The following is a 10879-nucleotide window of genomic DNA, read 5'->3' on the forward strand; positions in this document are numbered from 1 at the left end:
GTTGGACAGAATATTCTAGGAAGTGTAAAAACTGCAAGCACATATTGCTTAAAATATGTCTGCCTGTAAGCAGATAAGATTTCTAAACAGATGAATGACAAAATGAATCAGCATTTTTATGTAATAGTGAGATAACATTGCATTGCATTGCAGTAACTGTTTCAACCAAGATACCTTACTCTCACTATATGATTCAATTAATTGTCGGTTTAAGTGCACTGAGGGAGTTAGGTTCTTTGTTTAATCATCATAAAGCTATTTATAATTCTGGGGTAGGTCATGCTGCATAGATGCTCAGAAGTTCCTTACATTCCCACCCAAATGTTCTTGTTCCCTTCAGTGTTTGGCCAGAGCCAGGATGGGGCCTAGTTAATAAGAGATAAACTATTTGTTTTTGTATTCTTCACCACACTTTATGTTCTTGATTCTCAAGAGATGCTCAACCATCACTGCAATATAAGTGGAAACTCATCCTGTATATAGCATTCTATGTTTCCATCTGGTTGTATTTCTTGTACCTCAGTTAGCCAGAATTGCAAGGTTCCTGTTCAATCACTAGTGGGTTGTTTTGGCTCCTTCCCTGTTCTTAGGGCTTTCCCTCTGAAGATCTTTGGGTTCCTCTGAGCTCACTGATAAATCCCTCTTGTTGATGGATGTCTCCAGTTTCCTCACTGATAGTTAAAAATTGCTATTAACATATTATGTTTTCAGTTATGTATTCAATTATGTATTAGTATTGTCCAAATGTGACATTTCTTTGGATAACACAAACGCTGTTAAGCGTTTGGCTTAACAGGAATCTCTCTCAGTAGCTAGAACTTTCACGGGCCTGTCTTAAATCAACCGATATTTTTGCTGACAGCATTTGCCTTGAGAATATTTCTTTAGGATACATGACTATCTGAAATTTTCTACTAACTATTTTCTTTACTTTTCATTATTTACAGAATTTCCAGGCTGTTCTTTGTTACAACTGATTCTGAATAAGGTGAGATGAAAACATAAGAAACACAGTATAACCGCCACATAACACAAATCAATAAAATCACCTATATTAAGATCCCAGAATAAAACACAATCAGCAAAATGCAAGTAACAACTTCCAATAAGTGAAAAAACAAGCATTCAGAAACAGGACTGGTTTCTTAATAGACTTTTGAAATGCGAGAGGAAGCATTCTGGTAGCAGTAGTGGGTTTGCTATCGGTAGCGCATGGGTACGTGTGCTCGCTTTGTGAGTGCGCAGAGCTTCTGCGCATGTGCAGATCATTTTTGATGACATCTGGGTGGGTGGGCGGAGCCTCCTGCTGCTGCCACTACCGGTTCGCTTGAACCGGGGAGAACTGGGAGCAACCCACCACTGTCTGGCAGCCATTATAGGAAATGGTATGCACACCTCTCCTGGTAGAAGCTAAGGGCAGTAATATCCTGGGGAATATACTGGAAGTAGTGGAGCACTTTGTTTGTGAGTCAAGAATTCAGCTTGGGTCTGCCACTGCCAAGTCACTTATCTCAAAGAGCAGAATTGGGTTTTTTTTTATGAAAGTACAGGTTGTCCTCAACTTATGGCCAAAATTGAGGCTAAAATTTCTGTTGCCAAGCAAGACAGGTGTTAAATGAATTTTATCCCATTTTATGACCTTTCTTGCCTTAACAGTTGTTAAGTGAATCACTACAGTTTTTAAATTAGTAACATGGTTGTTTAATGAATCTGACTTCCCCATTGAGTTTGCATGTGAGAAGATCCCAAAAGGGGATCACATGAGCCAGGACACTGTAACTGACATAAATACATGCCAGTTGCCAAGGATCTAAATTCTGATCATGTGAACATGGGGATGCTGCAACAGTCCTTAGTGTGAAAAATGGTCATGTCACTTTTTTTCAATGCCGTGTTTATGAAGAAAAAAATTACCTCCTTTTTTCTTTCCACAGAAATGATACTGGGGCTGATTTCATTCACAAACTTGTTTGGTGTATAGTGGTATAAGCCCTGAAGTAGAAATAAGATTGATATCCACATAGAGTTCATTGATGGGGTGCCCTGTAGAATAGATGTGAATCTTATCAGGAAGTACACAAGAACAAGGCTTTGCCACTTTGCTTAGTTTTCATGAAAGGAGAGAGAGTGATAATGCACGCGTCTGTGCGAAATGTGGTTTGTACAACATGTCTCACCTACTGTGAATCCCCAACTTTAAAGCAAGTGGACATTCCAACTTACATTCAATGATTTAAGAGAAATATCTACATTTCAATTCAATTCAATTCAATTCAATTCAATTCAATTCAATTCAATTCAATTCAATTCAATTCAATTCAATTTATATGCCGCCCCTCTCCGAAGACTCAGGGCGGCTCACAATACATTTAAAATCCTAATAAAAAACATTTAAAAATTAAAAACATTAAAACTCATTCATACCATTCATGTCTGGATCTCGCCATGAATGGTATCAAGCAAGAGCAAGATCAACGGCCCAGGCCTGCCTGAAAAGCCAGGTCTTCACCGCTTTTCGGAAGGCCAATAGGCTGGGGATGATCCGGACCTCAGGAGGTAACTGGTTCCAGAGAGCTGGGGCAGCCACAGAGAAGGCCCTCCCCTGTGGGCCTGCCAGCCAGCATTGTTTAGCTGATGGGACCCAGAGGAGACCAACTCTGTGGGATCTTACCGGTCGCTGGGAGCTATGCGGTACATTTGGGATGTAGTAGGAGTTTGGTTTTGATCAAACAAGTACAAAATTCATCCCCAGTAATTTTCATGTTTGAGACAAAATTATAGTGTGGTTCAGACTGGCTTAAAAACCTATTTGATTCTTGCAAGACCAGAGTTGAACAAAACTGAAATCTGGTAAGTCAAGGTAGGAGGTATGGCTAGATCTGAAAAAAACCAGTCTCCCTGAAGGAAGCCTTCAGGCAGTCACACTACCAGGAAGACTAATAGCCATTGATGCCTATGACTTCTATGAATTGGCCCAATCTTTTCTTGAAGCCAGCCATGCCTGTAGCCCATACCACATCCAGTGTAGCAAATTCCAAAGCTTAATTGTACATTGTGTAAACATTTTTTCTGTTTTCCAAATCCTAGTCACCTTTCAAAACCTGATTTAAGCAAACAAATTAATAAAAATGGACTTTAATTTCAGATTTTAAGAGACTGAATTGGTTGCAAACAATGTTAAGAGACAATGTGCAACTGGTGCTCTCTGTACTACTGCATCTTTGTCATCATTATCCACAGACTGAACTCCAAAAATTAGCAAGGCTGGACTGTTTGAGACCTGGCTTTTCCCCCAGGCTTTGGATTAGGATGAATTGCCCCCCTCCCTGTGTTGAATGAAGTTTTTGTACACGTGTGTACGGACCAATTGGATGACATATGTTTATTTACTGTGTTTTTATTCTGTTTTCTCTTTGATTTTGTCAGCTGCACAGAATTGTTTTAGAACCAAAATCTAATGAGAAAACAAATAATTTGTAGCTGATAATTTTAATTCAGGACCCAAAGTAGTCTCTTAACCATTGAACAACTGCCCATTTGTACTGTGATGCAGCACAACAGAGCAGTGAATTCCTGTACTTACTTTAAAAAGTTGCTAATCGCATGGTAAAAATTTTGCCGGGGGCATAAGTGCAACTGTCAATTCTAAAATCAACATCTTGCAGAGGATCTGCAGAGAAAAATAAGATACAAACCAGGAGTGATTGATTTTACAGTAGTCTAGATAAGATTTATAATAGTGTAGATAATAAAACACCAGAAAGATATTTCTTAAACTTGCTTTCAATTCAATCATGTTCACAGTTCCTGTGGACGTGATCTCTGTGGATCACTCGGCTTTCTGTCTGGGAGATTCAACAGGGAAGGAAATTCAAAGCCTGTGGCCCTTGTCCTCTTGACATCATAACTCGGTTAAGCAACCAAGTTTCCTGAGTAGAAGCAAATGTGGAGGACCAGACTTTTCATTGCAGCTTGCCCTGAAATGTCACTTCTGCAATGCCAGTGTTGAAATTTAAACAGGAAGCACCTTGCCTCTTCAGGATGTGACTGGACCACCAAAGAAGCCCGCCAACTTTCCAAGTTCTTCCTCAATTTCTTTTTGGCAGACCCTCCAGGATAGTTGGCCTTCTCAGATCTCCCTTTAAATATCAGCCCCATAGATCAATCTCAGAAATTTCTCTGACTTCCTTATACAGAATAATTTTATACTTGTATGTTTTGTAGTTTTTCTTTTCTGTTATTCTGTGGAGATACAGATCAGAGGTAGTATTCAGCAGGTTCTGACCAGTTCTGGAGAACCGGTAATGGAAATTTTGAGTAGTTTGGAGAACCGGTAAATACCACCTCTGAGTGGCCCCTCCCCCATCTATTCTTTGCCTCCCGAGTCCCAACTGATCGGGAGGAAAAGGGGATTTTGCAGTAACCTTCCCCTGGAGTGGGGAGGGAATGAAGATTTTACAGTATCCTTCCCCTGCCATGCCCACCAAGCCATGCCCACAGAACTGGTAGTATAAAATTTTGAATCCCACCACTGATGTAGATGCTATGTTTAATTTTAGCAGATTTGTCCACAGAACAGTGACAAACTGTTCTGTGGCATTCCCCTTTGCACGTAGACAGTGTAGGTAATTTTGCAGCACCAGCAGCCTTCTTTTTTTCCCTTTTTTTCCTTTTTCTATTCTATTCAACACTAGTCTAGTCTAGTCTAGTTAGTGGTTCTCAACTTTTTGGGCACCAGGGACCGTTTCCACGGAGAGAGGTTTTTCCGACTAGAGGGAGTGTGGTTTTGCGTGCTGCCTGCATCCCATGGATGGGGCTGCGCTTGTTTGTGTCGCATGGTTTCAGTCATACTGTAGCCCAGTGCCGGTTGGGGACCCCTGTTATAGACATACCAAATGTTTTCCCCCTGCTTCCTCTTCTATTTCGTGTTGAGGAACGAAGCATATTGAATCTGGTAGTTGTGTCTGAGTTGGTACAACATTTATAAAGTGCTTGTTTGCACTGAGATCACCTTTATTTCAGTGCGGACTTCTTCAGTAAAAATTAAGAGGTAGCTGCCAACAAGCGTAATCATGCGGCCCATTTTAAGGATTTCCATGTTTTAGAATTGGTACACTGAGTCCCCATTGCAATCTGACTGTAACAAAAGGAGGAGCAAGAAGGGGACAAGAAGTTCACTCATGATGGTCACAATTGCCCCAGGCAATTGTTGCTCGCTCATGTGACTGTTGCTGTAATTAAACAGACTTGTCTATGAGCTAGTGTACCAAATGCAAAAATCTTTTTTCATTTTTAGAGACATTTTAATCAGCAAGGATAACGTGTTACAAGTATTACAAAAAAAGAAAACAATCCCAACAGATGCTCCTCATAAAGACAAATTGGGCTCATAGAATAGAATAGAATAGAATAGAATAGAATAGAATAGAATAGAATAGAATAGAATAGAATAGAATAGAATAACAGAGTTGGAAGGGACCCTGGAGGTCTTCTAGTCCAACCCCCTGCCCAGGCAGGAAACCCTACACCACTTCAGACAAATGGTTATCCAATATCTTCTTAAAAATTCCCAGTGTTGGAACATTCACAACTTCTGCAGGCAAGTTGTTCCACTTATTAATTATTCTAACTGTCAGGAAATTTCTCCTTAGTTCTAAATTGTTTCTCTCCTTGGTTAGTTTCCACCCATTGCTTCTTGTCCTACCCTCAGGTGCTTTGACTTTCTAAATGGAAAGGAGAAGGCACATACAATTTTGTATTTTGCCTCAAGGATCAAGTGGTGTGGGCAGGGTATCCATGGGTAGAGAGGCCCAGGGGTGACCTTGGAGAACCTATGCAAAGATGGTTAGAAGAATATGTACAAAAACATGCTTAAGTCTGGGAAACAAAACATTAGGAAGAAACTCAGTCTGTTTCTGCCCAAATTCTTTGGGATATAAGGAAAAACACAGTTTAGGCTTTCAAGATTCTGTTCCTAAAATGTCTATCTATAAATATAATTCTAATTAAAGGAGTGGACTTGGTTTCCTGGTCAAGACTACCTCAAAGTATTGATATCATGAAAGGATGAAAAAAAATATCTAGATGATGGCCGTAACTTTTTTATTGAAGCCCCGGCTTCTTTTATGTACATTGCATGCACCGCACATAAAAAAGAACAAGGCTTTGACTGAGTGGCTCTGGGTGCCATCTTTATTTTTTAAAAAATCTCCTTTTCTCCCTCAAAGAACCTTTGGAAAACAGAATTCAACTGAGAAATCATGCTTGGATTACAGTTCTATAAGATGAACTGTGAAATGTGGCTTTAAAATTTTTGCTTACCTTTGATTTGCAAAATAAAAACAGAATTAATTCTTAGGTTAGACATAATTTTTTTTGATAATTTCTCACTGTGATTTATAATTCATATTAGACTGTCTGCTGTTGTTAATTGTTATATAACTTGTAATAATGTTCTGAATTTATAAATGGATATCAGTTATTTTAATATACAGTGGGGTTTTTATTTAATCTTGTAATGTTTATAAGTCTCATTTTTCTTTGTTTTTCTTCTTGGTTTTTAAAGATCTTTTTAAAGATCTTCTAAAATTAAACGAATAATCATGAAAAAAGAGATTTGTAGCCTTATAAGCATATTTAGGGAAACCTTGCTTATGTACATATGATGGCAAGATATTAGCAAATTGAATTCCCTTCTCTGACTCTGCTAAATTACTCTCTATAGGCATGTCCCACCTTTTGGCTTGTCTGGGATGCATTGTGTAAAGAGGAATTGTCTGGGCCACATATACCCATGATGGCGAACCTAAGGCAGGCGTGCCACAGTTGGCACGCAGAGCCATATTGGTGGGCACGTGAGTGTTGCCCTAGCTCAGCTCCAGTGGGACTGGAAGTCGGGAAACAGAGGGCCTCTTTGGGGGTGGGGAAGCCATTTTTGCCCTCTCCAGGCTCCTAGAAAGGCTCTGGACCGGGGGAGAGTGAAAAACGGGCCTTCTGGGCCCACCAGTAGTCAGCAAATGGGCCGTTTCTGGCCTCTGGAGGGCCTCTGAGGGAGAATGGGGAAGGCTGTTTTTGCCCTCCTCAGGCTCCTAGAAAGGCTCTGGAGCCTGAGGAGGGTGAAAATTGGCTTACCAGGTCCACCATGCAATTGTGTGCCAAAAGCTGGGGGAGTGCGGGGGGTCACACGTGCATGGATTGGGGGGGTTTGGGTGCATTGAATTATGGGTGTGGGCACGTGCACACATGACCCCCCCTGTTCCCTCCCGCTTTTGACACGCGACGGCAAAAAGGTTAGCCATCACTGACATATACAATATATAATATAATTAATGCATATTTACATATAAATAATATTAAAAGTTTACAATCTTGTGGGGGCCATATTAATAGTTGTCCAGGGCCTCATTGGGCTATGGGCCACTGGTTGGACACACTTTTTCTATACTGTCACAAGAGCAAGACTTTGGAGACAATATCTCCACTTAGTGATGTGAGTCAGAGTGTTCTTGCTTATACACTTCATAGTGCATCTAAAGGGTCCCTACCCCAGCAAAACCACTAAGACCTAATTGTTTATAGAGCAGTGGCTCCCAGCCTTTAGGGTACCAGGGACCAGTTCTGTGGAGAGAGGTTTTTCCGCAGACCAGAGGGGGTGTGGTTTCGCATGCGGCCTGCATCCCATGGATGGGGCTTCGCTTGTTTGTACGGCACGGTTTCGGTCATACCGTGGCCCAGTGCCAGTTGGGGATCCCTGTTACAGACATACCAAATGCTTTCCCCCTTCTTCCTCTTCTATTTCCTGCTGAGGAATGAAGCATATTGAACCGGGTAGCTGTGCCACTTCAGGCATTGGGCTGGATAAACTGTTTTTTTAAGCTGTGGCTCTGTGTCTGAGTTGGTACAACATTTATAAAGTGCTTGTTTGCACTGAGATCACCTTCATTTCAGTGTGGACTTCTTCAATAAAAATTAAGAGGTAGCTGCCAACAAGCGTAATCATGCGACCCAGTTCAAGGATTTTCCTGTTTTAGAATTGGTACACTGAGTCCCCATTGCAATCTGACTGTAACAAAAGGAGGAACAAGAAGGGGACAAGAAGTTCACTCATGATGGTCATCCTTTATTTAGCCACAATTGCCCCAAGCAATTGTGGGTCGATCATGTGACTGTTGCTGTAATTAAACAGACTTGTCTATGAGCTAGTATACCAAATTCAAAAATCTTTTTTCATTTTTAGTGACATTTTAATCAATAAGGATAACATGTGTTACAAGTATTGCAAAAAAAGAAAACAATCCGAACAGATGCTCCTCATAAAGACAAATTGGGCTCATGCTTGTTCCCCCCCTTAATTTCATTTATTCAGTTTCTATTCTGCTTGTTTGGAGAATAGGGGGAACCGGGCCAAACCGGGAGGAACCCACCACTGGTGATACTTCATGTTAAATGACAGAGTTTAATCTAAGCCCTGGCCTCTGAAAAATACAAATCTGAAATATACCAGCTCCCTTGGTCAGTGTCACCATAGTTAATGAGCCTGGATTCTATGACCCTTTGCATATATCCATTGCGGTTTGGTTTGGTTTGGTTCGATATGTTTGGGTTTTTTAAATACGTGTTTGTGACCTGACCTGCCAAAAGAAAGATGAATCTGAATTGAAGATGGGCCTCCCCCGATATAAGAGCAGGGAGAAGCAGGGAGATTTGTAACCATCTGTGGCGGCTGCTGTCCATAACTGTTGTGACTGCAGCAACTGTGCCATTTGGGAATTTGAGGGTTTGTAATTCTAATACATTGGGAGGTTAGGGAGACGTAGCTTCTAGCTGTTTTTTTTAAAAAACATATTTTTTTTAAACAAGTTCTCTTGACTATCACTGTCTCACAAATGGACCCGTTTCTGTTCTGACCACCCTTTGGTGAATAAACTGAAGTGGTATAATTGTAGGTTTTTAATTAAGAAAACCCCAAACACTTTTTATTATGATTTTAAATAAAGTGGCTTTCTATATTTTATTTTTATTACTGCTAGTCACCTTGGCTACCGCTCTCTAGTTGAACAATCAAGTATAAACTCAGTATATCAATAGTGACTCATTAAGATAATTTACAGTCATTTTGATAATGCCCATTGATTAAAGGAACAAATTACATTACCCAATAAATTGAAGGCTACTTTAAAGTCAGTTTGTGCATTTTATGTATTCAGTATCCAATCTGTAGAGTTTAAAAAATATTTTAAAAAAACTTAGCCCATTGCAATATGCTTACATACAAGAAACACTGAGTCCCAAAGTTAAATTTATTATATTGGGTAAATCTCCAGCTTTCTGAAGACAGGCTCTGCTAGTAACACTTTACAAAAGCATGAACATCTTGAGCTTAACTTGTTTACTGAGAAATAATCCCATGAATTTCAGTGAGACGTGTTTCCAAGTTGGTGAACGTAAGATTGCATTCACTTGAATTAGATGACATTTCAGCTAAACACAAAATAGTTGATATGTAGAAGCCTGATTTCCAGTTCTTTTCTTTATTTGGGGCATGTGAAAGAAGAATGAGATGTCCGTGAAGCTCATTCTCTTCATCCCCTCTGCATCAGGGCCGCAGCTGAGGCACAGAGCCAGTCAAGCTGGAAAGCTTTGGAAAGAAGCACTGCCAAGCAGATTCATTTTCATTCATTTCAGAGGTGCCTGCTCCTTTTCTCTGCCAGCAGATTAGAAAAACCAACTGTCTATGGGAAGTGCTGCCAGTCTAAGAAGCTCACTGCATGGGGGAAGCCTGGCGACTCGCCTTTGATGACAGGGCCCCTTCCTGAGTTACACATTAAAGCAGATTCAGGCTGACTGAAAAGGGAAATATCAGATTTGCATGACTTGAGGAAACGTCCCCACTGCCTTGTTTATTACTCAGGTAGGGGCAGAAGAAGATGGCGGAGGAGACGGAAAAATCAGGATTCTCACCATTCCAAGTGGGGGTGGGGGTGATGGTTAGTGTAAGATGAATCTGAGTATTTGGGGTGGGTGTTGGTTCGCGTAAGATGAATCTGCATTAAAGCTCCATTCACCAGATCAGAGTTTTGTCTTCTCTATTAAAAATGCTTCTGAAATGTTAGACTGGAGAATATATGAATAGATTCTGAAATGTTAGACTGGGAGAATATACGATAAGGTTAAAATGAGCAGGTTTGTCACACATTATTTATTCTCTGTTACCATTATACAAAGTAGCAGTAGCACTTAGACTTATATACTGCTTCACAGTGCTTTACAGCCCACTCTAAGCGGTTTTACGGAGTCAGCATATTGCCCCCAACAATCGGGGTCCTCATAATCATGTCTTATTCATATTTTTTTAGTCTCATGGAAATGAAATCTGCCGAAAGAGAATTGCCCCAAATCAGTCTTCATCCAGACCTGAAGTATCAAATACGTCCAGCAAACAGTCTATTGCGCAATCTACTGCACTAGGTATTAGTACAAAACAAGGTCATTGTAAAAAGTTAAACAGAAGTATGAGCTCTCACCACAGCTTCTGTAGCTCACTTCCAAATTTTTGTTCTTGCAGATTATGTCTGTAGGCCATAGGTTGATGCTGATGGTGGTATTAATCAATGAAAGGAGGACAGGAAGAACCTGGAGCGCTTTCATGATCTCTGTGGAGGAGAGTCTGTGTAATAATGGTGCCTTTCTTGTCGTCAGGGTTGATAGTTAGCCTGCCCACTTCCTCTTTCTAATATAAATGCAGATAAGCCAGGTTAGTTATTTTCTGTACTCAATTTCATACTGGTTTCTGCTAATAATGAAGAATCCATAATAGGCTCCTCACCAACATGTCAAGTCCATGTTTAGATAGAAGAAAAACTCTTTTTCAAGCTTTTAA

At 40.4% G+C, this 10879-nt stretch overlaps 1 pseudogene; it reads right to left on the reverse strand.

Moving 5' to 3' along the window:
• The window catches only part of LOC139315987 (lymphocyte antigen 86-like), a 51808-nt pseudogene extending 41161 nt beyond the window's left edge, over window positions 1-10647 (reverse strand).
• Between the last annotated feature and the right edge of the window lie 232 nt (window positions 10648-10879).

The sequence above is a fragment of the Pituophis catenifer genome, unplaced genomic scaffold (assembly GCF_029215685.1).
Source record: "Pituophis catenifer annectens isolate HBS135680 unplaced genomic scaffold, rPitCat1.0.hap2 SCAF_3, whole genome shotgun sequence".
Taxonomy (NCBI): domain Eukaryota; kingdom Metazoa; phylum Chordata; class Lepidosauria; order Squamata; family Colubridae; genus Pituophis; species Pituophis catenifer.